The sequence below is a fragment of the Vipera berus genome (assembly GCF_964194415.1).
Source record: "Vipera berus genome assembly, chromosome: 3".
NCBI lineage: Eukaryota > Metazoa > Chordata > Lepidosauria > Squamata > Viperidae > Vipera > Vipera berus.
The window spans coordinates 29952961-29970818 of NC_138204.1; the positions used below are offsets into that span (position 1 = coordinate 29952961).

General features: G+C 41.5%; 1 protein-coding gene across 7 annotated transcripts in view; it reads left to right on the forward strand.

Moving 5' to 3' along the window:
* The window catches only part of EPB41L1 (erythrocyte membrane protein band 4.1 like 1), a 194112-nt gene that overhangs the window by 41133 nt on the left and 135121 nt on the right, over positions 1–17858 (forward strand). The gene's annotated exons all lie outside the window — the stretch shown is intronic.

Genomic DNA, 17858 nt, shown 5'->3' on the forward strand with positions numbered 1-17858 from the left:
TGTTTTATCATCACAGTATATACCAGATGCCTGGGGCTGGAAATTCATACATCATTTGTTATAGCCACTCTACTGAATAAACTTAATTTAGCAGTGATCATGCAGCACAGTAAACCATAAATCATATTTTACCAAGTAGAATTTCTGAGTTCACACATCCAGACCAAGTGAAAACTAAAATTGTAACTCTGGCTTAATGTGATATCAAAATTCAATCTGAATGATGTTTTTTCTTGTTCTGATTTTTTTTAATGCTTCACTGTGCCAGCCTTGCTTTGTGGTTCAGTGATTCAGGACTGATATCTTATTTCTTTTAATTATAGTTATAAGAAGATGATAGCACAAAGCTCACCTCAACCTTGGACAATGCTCCCTTCGAAATCTAGTCTCCTCTACATGTGTTGGGTAATGCATTGTCTGGAATTTTCAGTTAGAATGGAATTTTTGGAAGTTGCCATTCCAATACACAATTGATATTGTTTCTGTTAACATTTCTTCCATCCTCTCTGGAGAGGAAAGGAGGCATCAAATAACTTCCACTGAATCTTTGAGAGAGTCAAAACTCCATTAAGAAAGAGGTGGGGAGAAGGCCTACTATAATGTTTTATTTCTAATGCAACTCCCTCTAAAGACTTCAGCAACTCTTAATGATATTGAGTCTGCTTGTGGTAAAGGATATTTTTTGAAAAATCCAGAATTAATATGCAGAATATATTTTAAAAGCATTTATTTGCAATAGTAAATTTAAATGCGAATTAGCTTATAATAATTGTGAACATGATTTTCTACAACTGTGATATTAAGGGAATCCTTCCTTCTTCAAGTTGCTGCTAACCATATTCGTAATTGCCTGGTTTTCATGCTGCTTTTGTCCACAGGAGAGCATACTCAAGGAATATTGGGAGGGAAGAACAAAAACCATTTTGTGTGAATTCTTTCTCCATTCTGCATAGACCAGTGTAATCCAGCTGTGAATGTTAGAAAGGATGAGAGGGAGGGCTCTTTTGGCGCAGGCTGGAATTGCATTCTGTGACAGTTATTTTTCTACAGCTGTGTTCCTCAATTATAAAGCAAGATAACATTTTGTCTCTATGATAGGGGTACTAAGTTCAATTAACATTCATCTAGAATTGTGAAGCATTTCATTTTTTAGCATTGGGCTAGATAAAAATATCCAGCCAAGCCATATTGCATTTTTTAAAATCTGAATTCCACGCATCCATTTCTTTGTATACAACTTCAGGCTGCTACATGCAAACTAGAACAATACTACAGCAGTTTTTCTCAATTAATTTGAAAAGGAGGGCAGCGTCTTTTCTCTAATGCGTTCTTTAGGGACATCATTTAAAAGAACAAATTGCTGGAGATCTGTTAAATATTAATACTGGTAGAGAGAACATTTGGGGGGGGGGGACAGAAGAGTGTTTGTAGAATTTATGTAAACATATTATGTATTAATCTCGCTCCTCTTCCAAATGAAACAGGGCTGGGTATAACTACAGGAATGGATTTGGCTTACTTAAAAACTTTTATTGAATTTCATATCTACTTTGGAGGTTTATGTCATGCAGGATTTATGACCAGTATTCTACCTTTGATACCAGCCTTCCCCAAACTGGACAGCCTCAAAGGTGAAGACTTCAACTTCTGATATTACCAATATCCTGGGACAGGCAAGGGATAGTTGCTGTATTGCATTTCAGATATTTCAAGATTATAAAACTTGAGGATTCTCAGCTATCATGGGAATGTTATGCCATTATAGCTGGTGGACTTCCTAGCTTGGAAAGTTATATCTGGTGGTTTTAGGTAATGTCAGCATATATTCTCAGATATATGATTCATCCAAATGATGTTTATTGAATAAGCCATAATGGCTTGGTTCATACATAAAAACTATGATAAATCAAACAATCTATTTTGTGATTTAGTCCACTGTATGAACCTATTTTCACATATCAGTGTCTTCCATCATTTGCAGCTTTAAAAACTAGATTTCACTCCCAACAACACTAATTTTATGAAATACTTATAATTACCTTAGAATTTGCTTAACTACAGTTGCCAAACACCAACTCAAAGAGAAAGTGTCTGAAGGTAAAACTAAGGCTGGGTTAGACTTTTGTAGAAAAGAGTTTTAAATCAAAAAGTTTGCTTGATTTTGATTTAGTGTTATGTATGAAGCAAGCCATTATGTCTTTTTCAATAAGCCACAGTCAGGAGAAAGTATGTCTAAGAATAATGAATGAATTCAGGTTATGTATATACCTACATTGCAGCAAATATACAGTAATTCTATATGTTGCAGAGCCTGGCAATTTGAATGGATGGGAGTCAATGGAATGGTGTGGCTAAAATTATTGTCATATTTTGGGAGAAATTGTTGGGTTAAGGCAAAATAGGCATCCAGTCAACCCATTTTAGGGTCTTGAATTTTTAAAACACTTCTTAAACCTTGTCTTCTCCCAACTCCTTCATTCTGACCGAAACAATTGGCCTCATTCCATCCAGGATGCTATGAACACTAAAATGATACTGGCGGAGGTGATGAGGACATCTGCTGTAGGTTACAACCCTGTGCTAAGGACTATTAATCTTGCTAAAGAATTTTCCATTGTTGCTAAAGTATAATTCCCCAGTGTTCTTTCAGATAGATCATACCATAAGACAGTATTTATATGGAAGATCAGCTGAATGGTTTTTAAAAGTTTAATCAAGAAATAAATAAAAATACCTTGCCTTGTATTATTATTTTTTTGCTTCTGACATAAGAGTGACTGCTATTGTAAAGGTTAATGAACAGGAGATTTGCTGTGCACGAACATATACCAGTTTCTGGATTTTTGCTGCAAATCGATTTAATAAAACAAAGTGAAGCTTTGTGCGAGCAGCCTCAAAGGGTATGGGTTGTATTGTTCGTTAAGGAAAATCAATCCAGCAGCATCGGTTTGCAATTTTGAAAAGCCCTCTTTGGTCCACTTTTTACAAACGTAATGAATGGAGTATAATGAATCAGTACCTTATTGACAGTGGGAGGATGCCGGAAACCTGAAAATAAGATTGAACTTAAAAACAAAAGAGAAACAAAGCTTAAAATTGTTGGTATGCATATGCTTTAAAGTTAATAGTTTAATATTTTATTAGCAATATTTGCCTATACTGTTGTTCATTTTCTTCAGGTTCAGTGTTCATTCTTTTTTTTTTTTAAATAGCATCTGCACAATTATCTACGGAGATTCTCAGTCATCCAGGTCATGGTTGTCCTAAAGGTGCTTTTTTCACGAGGCAACTGGACTTTCTTGTTTTTTCTTTGAAGATGTTTCGCATCTCATCCAAGAAGCTTCTTCAGCTCTGACTGGATGGTGGGGAATGGCAGGATTTATACTCCTTGTAGACAGCTGGTCATTTGCATTCTTTTAGTGAGGCAAGGTTGTCATGCAGGAATACAAGCTAGTTTGAGGGCTAATTTTAGCAATGTGGCGACCCTGGGGAGCTTCACAGTGATATTTGGGTCCTGTGAAGGTTTCGGGTGAGGAGGAGGAGGACGAGGACGAGGGAGCTGAGCTTTGGTGCCTGCCTTAAGAACGCCTACATGGTTTGCCTGGCTCTGGAAGCCTGGACTCACCGAGGGCTCCGAGGACTCCGAGGACTCTCTGAGGACTTTCTGAGGATTGCCAGCTGAGCCCGGAGGAGCCTGGAGGAGCCCGGGGGAGTTTCGGGAGTTTCTGGACGGCTTGGTGGACGTGGAGGAGCTGAACAGAGCCCCGTGTTGTGTGGCGCCGATCAGCTGTTTATCGGTGCCGCAGGGACCCGGCGAACTCCAATGGAGGCTGTTGGAGGCGGAGGAGCTGGGCGGAGCCCCGAGGGAGACTGCGGAGGCTGCTGAGGCGCCTGGAAAGACCTTGATTTTTTGCTGAAGCTCCGCTCAGTGTGGCTCCGACCGGCTGACCGTTTGTGCATCGGAGGTCCCGAGACCCCTTCCACGGAGCCTGGTGGTGTTCCTGAGATCTGTGACGCCCGGATTAATTGTTTACAGCTCGGTGATGCTCCGGAACGCCTTCCTGCTGCTTGGGAAGCTGCGTGTTGTTAGAATGACTATGAATCGCGGCTTGGAGCGGCGGGGGCGCGAAAATGCTGGAGTGGTGGAGACGTCGTTTAGCTGGTTTCCGAGATGGCTGACGGTGAAGGGAGCGGGCCTCTCTGATATGGTGACCTGGCCTGGTGGTGGAACGCGGACGCTGTTGCCTCGGACATTTGTGAGGCAAAACTTAATTTCTGCGCCGCCAGAAAATCATTGGACCATGTTGTGGTTTCCCTCCTTGACTGACTATCATCCAGTCTTTTTTGCAACATGGAAGTGACTTATGTAACCAGAATCCCTCCTACCATTTTGTGACCATGCCGGCTTATTAATCCTGATATATTTCATAGATTCTTTGCTCTAACTCCCTCCCCTTCTCCCCCCTCCCCTATAATAGAAGGCCCGGGTTGTAACCACTGTGGGAGAGTGGTTAAGTTTTTACATCTGCTGCCTCCCAGAGGTGAGAGCTCTGGGGGGTATTGCTCCCCCGGTTTGTATGTACCAGGTTGCCCCCCGGCTTTGACCGCCGTGAGAGGGCGGGATTCGATCTATTCCGGGATTTCCCAGCTCCAGTGGCAGTGGAGCTGGGCTGGCTCTCTGGACACTTGCCTTCGATTTATTTATTTTGAGATCCTCCCATGTTGAGTTGATCTGGTCTGCCTTGCTGTTTTTTTTGTCGGACTTGTTAAGATCATGCGTCTGACTTATTCGAGCACGACCTTATACGCTCTCAGGGGGGCCCCCCCATCCTGGGAGCGACCCGCCTTACTTTTTACACCTCCTCTTGATGAAGGGCCCGAGTGTTGGGACCCTGAGAGATGGCTGGGCATGGGTAGGGGCCTCCGATATAAGCCAAATAGGAGGCCCCTGGTTAGTTTTTTGGTTAAATTTTTTAGGAGGTTAGGGAGGGGGGTGGGAACTTCTTTTGGTTGTTCGGATATGGGGGGCAGTCCAGCAACCACTGTTCAGGCCAGGGCCGGGATTGATCGCGGAGGGGAGGAGCGGAGGTCGGTCGCCCCTGGGGCTCCAGGGCAAGTCGTGGGAATGCCTATTCCCACGACGTTAGGGAATGGCAGCAGGTGCAGGAACAGAGGGCCGTATCGACTCCAGGGAAGGCCTCTCCGCTACTTGCAAGCGGTGAGGCGTTCCGACCCTCTTGTTCTACCCCGAGGTCCCGGGAGTGAGGATGTGCAGCCTCCTGAGCTCCGGCTGGTGTACCTGAATGCCAGGTCTGTCGTTAATAAAGCTCCTCTCGTCCGTGACTTGGTCGAGGGTGAGCAGGCGAACCTGGCTTGCATCACGGAGACTTGGTTGGGCCCAGAGGGCGGTATTCCTCTGGCTGATCTCTGCCCACCAGGTTTCCGGGTGCTACACCGGCCTCGGGCTCAGGGTAGGGGTGGGGGAGTGGCTGTTGTTATGAGGGAGACCTTAGCTCCGCGGGAGGCCACCGTTCCGCAGATAGTCGGTTGTGAGTCTCTCTTTTTGAGATGCGGCCCTGGTGCGCAGTTGGGCTTGCTGCTGGTGTACCTTTCGCCTAGTCACGCAGCAGCAGCCCTGCCTGAGCTTCTCGATGTCCTCTCTGGGTTGGTGGTTGAGTTCCCGAAACTTATAGTTTTGGGGGACTTCAATCTACCATCTCTGGGAGGATCATCTGAGTTGGCTCGGGAGTTCATGGCTTCCATGACGGCCATGGACCTGACGCAAGTAATTTCAGGACCGACTCATGAGGGAGGCCACACCCTTGACCTAGTTTTCTTATCTGGGCGGTGGTTAGATGATCTTGGTGGGGGCTCCCCAATTATTATGCCCCTGTCATGGACCGATCATCATCTCCTGCGGCTGGTCTTCCGTTTTGCCACCCCCCGCCGTGGGTGTGTGGAACCAGTTAGATGGTACCGCCCCAGACGCTTAATGGATTCCGCGAGATTCCAGGCAGCGCTGGGGTCCCCACCTGCCTCCCCCACTCACAGCTCGGCAGATGCCTTAGTGGAAGCTTGGGAAAGGGCAGCCACTGAGGCTCTTGACCGAGTTGTACCCTTGCGGCCCCTGACCCGATGCAGATCCCGTCGAGCTCCATGGTTCTCCGCGGAGCTCCGGGAGATGAAGCGCCGGAGACGGGGCCTAGAGAGCGGTTGGAGGTCCAGCCGATCCGAATCCGACCGATTGCGACTAAGAACCCATATTAGGTCTTATCTCGCTGCGATAAGGGTGGCGAGGTCTAATCACTTCGCTACCCTTATCGCGTCCGCAGATAATCGCCCGGCCGCTCTGTTTAGGGTGACTCGCTCCCTCCTTAATCAGGAGGTGAGGGAGGAACCCTTGCAGGGTCGTGCCGAGGAGTTTAACAATTATCTGTCGGACAAAATCACTCGGATTCGGACCGGTCTGGACTCCGACTGGGCAGAGTCTGGCGATCAGGACGCGGGTGGTCTTGTCGATATCACTTGGGAGGAGTTTGATTCTGTGACTCCGGAGGAAGTGGACAGGATTATGGGGAGACTGAGCTCCACCACATGTTTATTGGACCCGTGCCCTTCCTGGCTGATTTATGCAGCCCGGGAGAGGACACGCAGCTGGTTCCAGGCAGTTATATCAGCTTCTTTGAGTGAGGGTAGCTTCCCTGCCGTCTTGAAAGAGGCGGTGGTGAGGCCCCTCCTCAAGAAGCCTGCCTTGGACCCAGCTGTATTGAACAACTTTCGTCCGGTCTCCAACCTTCGCTTTCTTGCGAAGGTTGTTGAGAGTGTGGTGGCGCATCAGCTCCCTTTGGTCCTGGATGAAGCGGATTATCTAGACCCGTACCAATCGGGTTTCAGGCCCGGGCACAGCACGGAGACGGCATTGGTCGCGCTGGTGAATGATCTCTGGAGGGCTCGGGACAGGGGTCATTCCTCTGTTCTAGTCCTATTGGACCTCTCAGCGGCTTTCGATACCATCGACCATGGTATCCTGCTGCGGCGTCTCAGGGGATTGGGAGTGGGAGGCACGGTTTTACAGTGGTTCTCCTCCTATCTCCAGGGACGCTCGCAGTCGGTGTTGACAGGAGGGCAGAGGTCGACCGCGAGGTCTCTCGTTTGTGGAGTTCCTCAGGGGTCGGTCCTCTCGCCTCTCCTGTTCAACATCTATATGAAACCGCTGGGTGAGATCATTCGTGGCTTTGGAGTTGGGTATCATCAGTACGCTGATGATACCCAGCTTTTTCTTTCTACCCCAAACCACCCCAGTGATGCCCTCAACGTGATGTCCCGTTGCCTGGAGGCGGTTCGGGTCTGGATGGGGAGGAACAGACTTCAACTCAACCCCGACAAGACCGAGTGGCTTTGCATACCTTCATCCCGGGTCTATTCGGATATTCCATCTCTTTCTATGGGGGGTGAATTATTACCCCCCGTAGATAGGGCTCGCAACTTGGGAGTCCTCCTAGATTCGCGGCTTACCTTGGAAGATCACATGGTGGCCGTGACTAGGGGGGCTTTCGCCCAGGTTCGCCTGGTGCGCCAGTTGCGGCCCTATCTAAGCCGGGATGATTTATGCACGGTCACTCACGCGCTCGTGACCTCTCGTCTAGACTACTGCAACGCCCTCTACATGGGGCTTCCCTTGAGGACCACCCGGAGGCTCCAACTGGTACAGAATGCAGCCGCGAGAGTTGTGTTGGGAGTTTCCCGATACTCCCACGTGACACCTCTGCTCCGTGAGCTGCATTGGTTGCCAGTTGTCTTCCAGGTGAGATTCAAGGTGCTAGTAATGGTGTTCAAAGCCCTCCATGGCATGGGGCCGGAGTACCTCAGGGAACATCTGCTGCCGGCATCAAGCTCCCTGCGCCCTGTGCGTTCCCACAGAGAGGGCCTCCTCAGGGTGCCACCGGTCAGAGAATGCCGTCTGGTGGCCCCCAGGGGGAGATCCTTCTCTGTGGGCGCCCCGGAGCTATGGAACCAGTTACCGGTTGAGCTCTGGACGGCGCCCGATCTGCGCTCCTTTCGCCGCGATCTGAAAACATACTTGTTCGAGCAAGCCGGCCTGGCCTGAGGGGGGATTGGTGGGGTTTTTTATCATTCTTATTGGGGTTTTTACTATGTATCTATTGTATTTTAATCGGGCATGCATTTAATTATCTTTTAATTTTTGTAAATTTCTGTGTTTTATTCTTGCCCTGTACACCGCCCTGAGTCCTTCGGGAGAAGGGCGGTATAGAAATGATAATAAATTAAATTAAATTAAAAAATTAATCCACATGGAGCTCCATTTCCATCTGTCCTGTTTGCCATCGTTCACTCCCTAAAATGGACATTCTGAAACTTGAGCTGGCCACGAACAAGGAGTGTATATCAGAGGTGGTGGCCCTTTGAGAGCTGTATGCAATGAAATTTCATTTTGATGTATGCCGATTGGTGTACATTCAAAGTGACAATAAAGTTGTTATTGTTTGTTGAAGCCCTTGGAGGCTTATCTGTATCTTCAGGGTCACCTGAGTAGTGCAAATGGGTGTGGAGCCTTCTTGGAACCTTTGAAAGGATGGTGTTGTAGACTGGAAATAGATGATATCGTATCCCTTCCCCTCTGTTGAGAGAGGGCTATTCAATTTTGACATAGATGGCCCCTTTCACCCCTTATGCAAATGACCAGCTGTCGGCAAGGAATATAAATCCTACCATTCCCCACCATCCAGTCAGAGCTAAAGAAGCTTCTTGGATGAGAAGTGAAACGTCTTCAAAGAACAAACAAGATAATCCAATTGCCTTGTGGAAAAAAACACCATTGGGAAATCTGCACTATTAAGATATTTTTTGATACATTTATTACAGGGTAAATACACATCTTTTAGCTGGTCCTGAAAATAAGAACCTGGTATTTTAAGGCTTGTTCTAGGACTTCTATAGATCATGAAAAAAGAAGCATTTGTGGTAGACATGGCTGAAGGCAATGTGTATCTTGTTTCTCTACTTGTAAAAGTCTGAAATGTGAACTGATTCCCATTGTTTAGAATAATAGGCGATTTGGAGAGATTTTGGGATTGCTGGGAGAAAGGCTGTCTGAACAGAGTTTTGCTTTCTAGAAATGCATAAATATAATGAAATGATACAAATATTGACGTGCCTATCATATGCTGTTGCCAGCAGTAAGCAGACATTGTAGATTTTAAATCAGTGAAAAAATCTGCAGTTTAGCTTATAAAAGTTCTTAGTGAATTGGCCCTTAGATTCCTTTTTCCTTCCTGATAGATCAACTGACTGTTAAAGTTTGAGATTGTGTTTGTTCAGAGACATTTGTTTCCAACACTCAAAGTAAAAAAAATGTAGAACATTGCAATTTTAAGTGGTCTACATATATACCTTCCCACTGCTTGCTAGTGTAGGCCTATGTGGGGATGGGTAGGGGGGATTTTTGAAAAAAAAGTCCAAGTGTAGCAAACTTCAACTCTGGCTGGGGAATTGAAAGAAAACACATATGGATGACATCAGGGTGGATCAATCAGCTATAGATTAAACATGCTTGAAAAGCAGATTCTGGAAAAAAAATCAAGAAAGTAGGAAGAACAATTTACTGGTAATAAGAAAAAACAATTGTGTATTTATAACATTTTTCATCTGAGAAATCATTTCTCTCATTACTGTATATACGATAGAAAGCTTGTCTCTGTATATGTGCAATAACATGTCTTGTACCAGTTCCTAATACAGAATATGTGAATGAGCTGCTCACAAGCAATTTCATTTTTTAAAAGCCACAAAAACATACATATTTGAATATTGTTTTAATTTTACAGTGGAGATGATTGCATGTATTTGAGCATAGTTGTAACTCTTAACACATTCAGCCACATTAACTAGCTGAAAGAGAAATAGCTATTAGGACCATAGGGAGGAAGAGAAGAAAGAAACTACAGTATTCTGTATTTCTGGTTAATGTGCATATATTATTTAAATTATATTTGTATAGCCAAGGTTAGGATACAACAAATAAAAGTAGTTTTTCAACTCCCCCACCCCGCAAAAAACATTTTAGCAACAAAAATAATGAGTTATGCAAAAAACCCCATGCAATACATTCTGTGTCATTGTTTCACACTGTGTGGCATTTAGACATTAACTATAAGCTTTGCAGAATATAGTATTGGGGCAAATGTTATATTTCTATAGCATTGGGGCAAATTGTTTAAACAAATATCTTAAATTAGAAAGTGGCAAGATGTTTAGTTATCTATATAGTTGTGTCTGTGTGCTGATTTATTGTATTTATCCTTGTAAGAGGAAGACAAATCCAGAATTCATAGCTGGACAATACATTGTTAGGATCAACCAAAATGGGGCAAAAGAATACATAATATTTCACGTTTATATACTTGAAAGTTTAGATGGAGGGCTTGCTAGGGTGGAGGTGCTGAATATATACCAGAAACACCAGAACTTAAGCAAAACCTGTTTGTCTAGATTATTCAGGTTGAATACAGGTAGTTCTCAGGGCCATGGGATGGGAGCCTGGGCGTGGGCGTGGGTGGGGAAGGGATCGTGATAGGGAAAAGGGGGAGGTGGTACAGGAGGGCATTGTGTTGGTGACAGACATAGGAAGGAATGGAGGGAGACAGAGCAATCTACTCTTGGGGAAGATGGCACTTGTGTTTAATATTGGTACTGAATTCTGTCCCCTGTGCTCAACCCATATATTACCCCCTGTTACACGATTTATTTGGCTCCTTGTTTTCCTCCAGGCTGAATTCAAGGTGCTACTTATCACTTTTAAAGCCCTACACAACACTGATTATTTGCAAGGCTTGCCTCTCTGTAAGAATAGCTGCCTGTTCCAATAGATCAGATAGGGTGGACATGCTCCAGGTTTGTTCTGTGGCCGTCACTACCTTGTTGAACACCACCAGCCATTCAAGAGGAGCCACCCTTCTAGCTTTTCAGAAGACCTGTAAAAGGCCTGACTTTTTACTGAAGCACTGTGATTGAATGGATAGAAGGCTTGAAAAATGGGTCACAGCCTGTTTGGGACATCCCAAGGCGATGATTAAGGTTTAGGGTTTTCTTTTATTATTTTACTGTTTTTACTTTTTTTAGGATTGCTTTATTTATAGGTTTTACTGCTGTTGTGAGCCATGCAGAGTTGCTTAAAATTGGCAGCCAAATAATAATCTAACAATTTTATAATCTTATAAAATTATCTGAAATGCTTTTTTCAGGTAAGGTGATACAAAACAGCTTATCATCTCATCTTAGTGTTTATGGTCTGGCTGCTAACCTTACTTCCCAGTCTTAGTTACTATTTTTCTGACATACATGATGAAGATAATTATTCCCAGTTTCTTAATTAACAGAACACAGACTTGCTGCATGCTGATGACATCTAATTCCAAGGCTAGATGGTTTCTCCCAATAGCTTCATATTTTATTAATTACATTGGTGATAATTACATGAAATCCTAGCAAATGAAAATTCTACTTCCCTTGAGTCATGCTTGATGGCTATATGGACATATCCGAGCAGCTTTTTTTGGCAATGGCATGAAAACTGTTTGCCACTGCCTTCTTCTGAAAGATTTATTGTCTTGATTTTCCAGTTCAGTCCACACCCCTGAGATATTTTTGTGGTTTTTAGCTCAAACATTAACTAGATATGAAGCTACATAGCTTTTTCAAGGTCAGCCGAGTTTGATTAAGTGCTGCTACTGTGCGGTCATCAAAATAAAATGAAAAGATAATGGTGAAAAAGAGAGCTAACCACCCTTGAATCCTTTTCAAAGAATCATTATGGCCTTCTTAATGTCTCATTTTGTTTTGTTTTTTTAATGTTGTTTTTTTCTTGTTGAGCTCCAGATAAAGTTTGCTCTCTGGGTCACTAAGAACTATAGAATAGAGACAGAATAGAACAGGGGTGTCAAACTGCCGGCCCATGGGCTGGATACGTCACGCTGAAACCACGCCCACCCTATTGCTGGCAATGAAAAAAAGTCATGATACGTGATGACACGCCATGTGACGTTGCGAGTTTGACACCCCGGAATACAAGGTAGATCAAGTAATGGTTTTTCCAGATGAAGTGGTTCTTCTACATAATATTTTGTTAACTTTCTTAGAAATGGGAGACTGGGAATTGACCTATTCAATAAGTATATGCCTAAAATGCACTTGTCATGCATCTTCCTCAAATATTTAATTTTTAGAGACTGGGATAGGCTACTACATGACATTTCCCAAAAAATGTTAAACCGGGAAGTTTTACCTGAAAACAAGAATATGATACTTTGTTGTTAGATGTGTGGCTATATAAATTGATAAAATAAATTAATAAAATCTTTTAGAGGTAGTCATTGAGTTACAATCATTTGTTTAACAACCATTCAAAGGTACAATGCCACTGAAAAAAATGACTCGAGACCAGTCCTCACACTTATGCCATTGCAGCATCCCCACAGTCATATGATCAAAATTTGGGTGCTTGGCAACTGGCCTGTGTTTATGGTGGTTGCAGCATCCCAGGGTCAGATTATCAGCATTGCAACCTTCCCAGCCAGCTTCTGACAAGCAGAGTCAATAGGGAATGCTGGATTCACTTAACAGCTTCAGTGATTTGCTTAATGACCACAATGATTCCTTAACCGTGGCAAAAGTAGCAATGCCTCATTTAACAACCACATTGCTTAGCAATGGAAATTTTGATCCCAATTGTGATCTTATGTCACACCCAGCAGCTGATTTCTAACTAATGCAATGTCTACATTTATAAATTTATTTTATCTCTCATTTCATTATTCCATCCCTCACTTCTATCTATAATATATGGGTACTTCTTTCTCAGGATAATACTTCATGTATTTTACCTGAGCTCATGCAGTAATTTTATAGAATTTAAGATTCAAGAACTCTTTTTTGGGTTTTGCTTTAATAAGTAAATGTATATATATATATTGGAAATTCTTATTAGAGGCAAGAGATAGGAGTGCTCATGGTAATAGGTAATGAATGATAGGTTCAACCATCTCACCTAGAAGAGTTTGAAAATTGTAGTGGAAAGAAATCTATTGAAAACTCCATAAAAATGCAGTCTTTTGTGTCTCTTGGGGAAGCCATTACCTACACATTCTTACCTGGGAGTAAATTGCATCCAATGCAATGAGTCTCATGAGTGGTATATACACTTCTTTGAAATTCCTTTTAATGTAGCTGTGATAATTTGTTTTGAGAGTGCATATTAATCAGGCAGAATACTGTTAAGAGAGTTCAGTATTATTATATCTCATTATGGATGGTAGCTAAAATTGAGTTATTTCTCAAAGCCAACTTCACAAAACAAATGCATTTGATGTTTGGGTGTTTGGATCTTTGGATTAAAATAATATTCATCATTCTAAGAAAAGTAGCCAGGTATGCTTATGCCATCTGTTTTAGAGAAAGCCTGAGCTGATAGTATTGACATAGACTTTGGCTGCATTCTCACAACATGCTAATCCACCAACCATAGTTAACAAAATAAAATGTCTATTATCATATCACTGCCCAAGTCTAAGTATTTTGACACAAATTGCATCCTAGGGGCTACCTTTAGTTTTCCATAGTTCCCACAGAAACATAAATAACATGTTCCTGATTTAATATGATGGTCATAGGACACATTTAAGACCCATGCATTGTTTGGCTTTAGCTTGGTCATTATGGTTTGTAAACATGGTTTATAGTTTAAATGTATTGTGTGAGTAGAGCCATAGACATGCTCTTCTCATATGAAATGGGTGAAACTAGAAACTGACTAGATCTCCTGGTAAGGCATCAAGCAGAGGACTGGTAGTATTCTAGTAAACGAAGTCTGTTCACATCAGGGGAATGAAAGCTGGGGAGTATACAAAAGATGAGGTAAATATCTAGGGAAAGCATGGTTGCTAAGCAACTGGGAAAGGTAGAGACTGCTTGTTGTTGAGGCAGGAACCTCTACTGCTATTTGCATACCAGGGCATTGTGTCTTCCTGATTAATAAATGACCTTTATTCAGTGGATATATGCAAGAGGAGAGGATTTTTTAAAGATTTAAGGTGTGAAATTTTGATCACCTGACCTCAGCAGGTTGGAGGTGTGTGGCATAAATATGGAGTCCTTCTCAAACATGCATCATAGAGGTCTTTCCCTATTGCTGAATTTGTATAGCATGACTACTTGACTTAATGTGATTTATTTATTTATTTATTTATTTATTTATTTATTTATTTATTTATTTATTTATTTATTTATTTCGATTTATATATGAACTCAACCATAGCAATTTTCAGACCATGTTATAACAGTGGATTAGGTCACTATTACTTTCTCATATAAGAATGGTTAATAAACCAAAGATTTAATGGAATGTGAACCCAGTTTGTCTTCCTACTTCTAAATCAGGCATGTCAAACTCATGACATTACATGAAATCACGTGACGTGTTGTGACTTTTTCCCCATTGCCGGCAATGGAGTGGGCATGGTTTCGGCGTGATGCATCCGACCCATGGGCCAGCAGTTTGACATGCCTGTCCTAAATGGTTTATGTTTTAAAAATGCTAAGGTATCTTTAAAGAGAGCATATAATATAGAAAATCAGGTGTGTTTACACCAATGGTATGATCATTACTTACTGAGAACTCTGAACTATTATAAAAACTTAACTTTCTCTTGAAATTAAAACTCAGAGTTGCCCTCAGAAAATTGCAGAAGTAGTGTCATACTAAAATGTTTACAGTACTGCCAGCACTGGCCCTGGAACACTTGTTATGAAAGATCTCAGCAAAGGTACTTTCAAAGTTGGGTTATGATGCTCTTAAGAAAGCTACGTACCAAATGTTAAGGAAACTTCAGTGTTCCCAAGTACGTATAGCTGGCAGGACCTGTTGAAGAGACTTGAGAAATATTTTACCATGGTCCTGAATGTAGAAAGACAATCCTTATACTAGGAGATAATTTTTTTTTTAAAAAAAATGATAAACATTAAATTATTCCAAAGCTGAGCATCATAGGAGTTAAGAGGATTTGGAGTTTAAATACATATTTGCTTAATTGAGGACTATTTTATTGAAAATTTTAAAAATTCAGCACTTAAAACTAAAGCTTGACTTGATTTAATACATTTAATAAATAAAAATGCACCTGTGCACACCACACAGATTGAGATAGGCTACCTTTTGGAGACAGTACTGTGCCTTTTCAGCAATAGAAAGACTGAAGATGGAATCTGACTATACTATATTATACTATACTATACTATTTGAGCTTTGTGGTGATATGTTGACTGCTGAGTGGGAAAGCCTTTAGAATTTAATGAATTTAATGCAGATTTTATTATCTATCTGGAGTCTTTTTAGTTGATACAGGAAACAGCGTAGATAGTCTTATTACTACTACGGTCAGTAATGGAAGGGAGAGGAGTTGCATGGGGAAGATTAAAAAATCAGCTGAGAACTAAGGTGGCTGAATATGCAGAATAACTCAGTCTAAAATGAAGTTCATTAATTTTTGACTCAGTGTGTCTCAATTTAACTCAGTTCATATGAGCTGAGCACTTAGGAAACAACATGTCTCTGGTTGGACTCGCACAATACATTTAACCTATAAAGCAGAGGCTCCCAACCTTTTGGATACCAGGGACCAGTTCTGTGGAGAAAAATTTTTATGTGGACCACAGGGGGCTGTCTTCATCCAGTGGATGGGGCTTCACTTGTTTGGGCGGCCTGGTTGCTGGTATGCCACAGCATGGTGCCAGTCCATGGACCGGGGGTTGGGGACCCCTGCTATAAAGCATGGCTTACAAACCATAATGGCCAAGCCAAAGCAAAACAACACATATGTCTTAGTGTGCCCTGTAAACCATCATATTCAACCAAGAGTTTAAACTTACATAGAAGCAATCAAGTGAGTTCAGTTCATCATGATTAAATGGTAGGTAAATATTCTATATGAACACAATCCATATTTCATGTTCATTCCCTTTCAGATTCCTTTTTATGATTGTCTTAACCAATTTGCTCTCTGATATGTTGGGGACTCAATTCTAAAGCCAAGCCAGTCCAAAATTTAAAACAAGAGCAATAACAAAAACTCGTTTTGATTGATGGTTCAAACATCATATTGAATCAGAATGAAGTTTATTTGCTTTGGGTTTATAGTCATGAACCCAGCCATAATTGTTTCTAAAACATTGGTTTTGGTTCAGTGTGCTGCGAGATTCATCCAATTGAAGTTTATTCATCAGACTAAAGTTTGCAAGCTATATGTTTGAACCCAGTCACTGAATGAGGAAAATAACTTAGTTTCAGAACCAACACCCAGTAAGGAATAATTAGAAGTTGATTCCCATATATGGTTCCTGAGTATTTACTACAAGGTCAGAATAAATCTGAGGGTTATATGTGTATCATTACAGTCTGTGGAAATTGTATCTTCTTCTTTGGCTTTGTGTTTTGAGGATTAGTAGCTCACTTTCGATGTTCAGAACACATTATGAGTTCTTCTTATTTACTGTTTCTTCTACCAGCAGCTTCCCACGTTGACATTTTTTTTAGTATGATACCTCCTCTTTTCTTTCTGAATTTAAGGATGCATACCTAGCAGCTGTCTGATTTATCCACACAACCTAAATCCTCTTGGTGTGAAAGATAGTAAATGTTGGTCACTGTCTCCCAGTAACTTATGTTCTAACAGAGGACTTGAATGTGGCGCTCTCCAGTTTTATCCAATATTTTAATTACTGCCCTAAACATTGTCCTGGAGAAACCTAAACATACATATAGAGACTGTTCAAAAGGGAATGATTGAGAATTTTAGGGCTGTCTTTATCACAAGACCAGAGAGACTAGAAGAGCACAACTTCACCTTGTACTACTTAACTCTGTTGTTAACGTTTAAGGCAATGTTCCTCAGACATTTACAAGAACTATAAAATATGTGGAGTATCCAATTAAATGCTCCTATATTTTATCTTGGAAATTCACAGTTTGGATAAATAAAATATTGTTAATAATTGCATTGTTGTATACACCTTCCCAGTCTCTCTGTTTTAAAGCCTTTATTAAACTAAATTTTGATGCATAATTTAACCCAAAATTGTATTGATTTACCATTTTAATCATTTTATGTAAGCTAAGTAACCAAGAGTTGAGTAGAGCCCAACAAAAGTATACATAATTTTTTAAAAAATGTAAATAAAACCATAATTCAAGTGTGAAAGTTTTTCCCCTAATTATTATACATTGTTCAGTATTTGTTATATTTAGACCCACCTAAAATGACAAGACTTTTAGTGGATATAATAATTAAGAAAAAAAACACCAAAGGTTTGTGGTAAATTTTAAATTTAAGCTATGAACCCTAAAACAGAAATAAATCAGGCATTACTTGTATCCTATCATTGTCAGTAAGCTCTTCAGAATTACTTAGTCTCCAAAAATTTCAGGCAGGCTAAAACAAATGAGGATCACTATGACCTCAAGTTACTCCATAGAATAAACATTGCTAACAAAAAGCACTTCTAGCCTCTTAATAGCACAAACTACACAGAAATTGAGGACCACCAGCAGCTTCTCTTGGGACGCAGTATTGTCAGTTTTCTGAATTTTAATTGCTTTTGATATTATTATTTGCCCACTTCATTGAGATAGTTTTCCGCTATTGGCCTATTTTCACAGATCAGCTTTCTGGCAGGGAAAAGTATATGATATCATCAAGAGAGTAAAAGAATTGAAATGGAAATGGGCTGGTTACATAGAAAAAAGAACTGATCGCAGGCAGACCAAGGCAATCATAGAATGGGTTCCACTT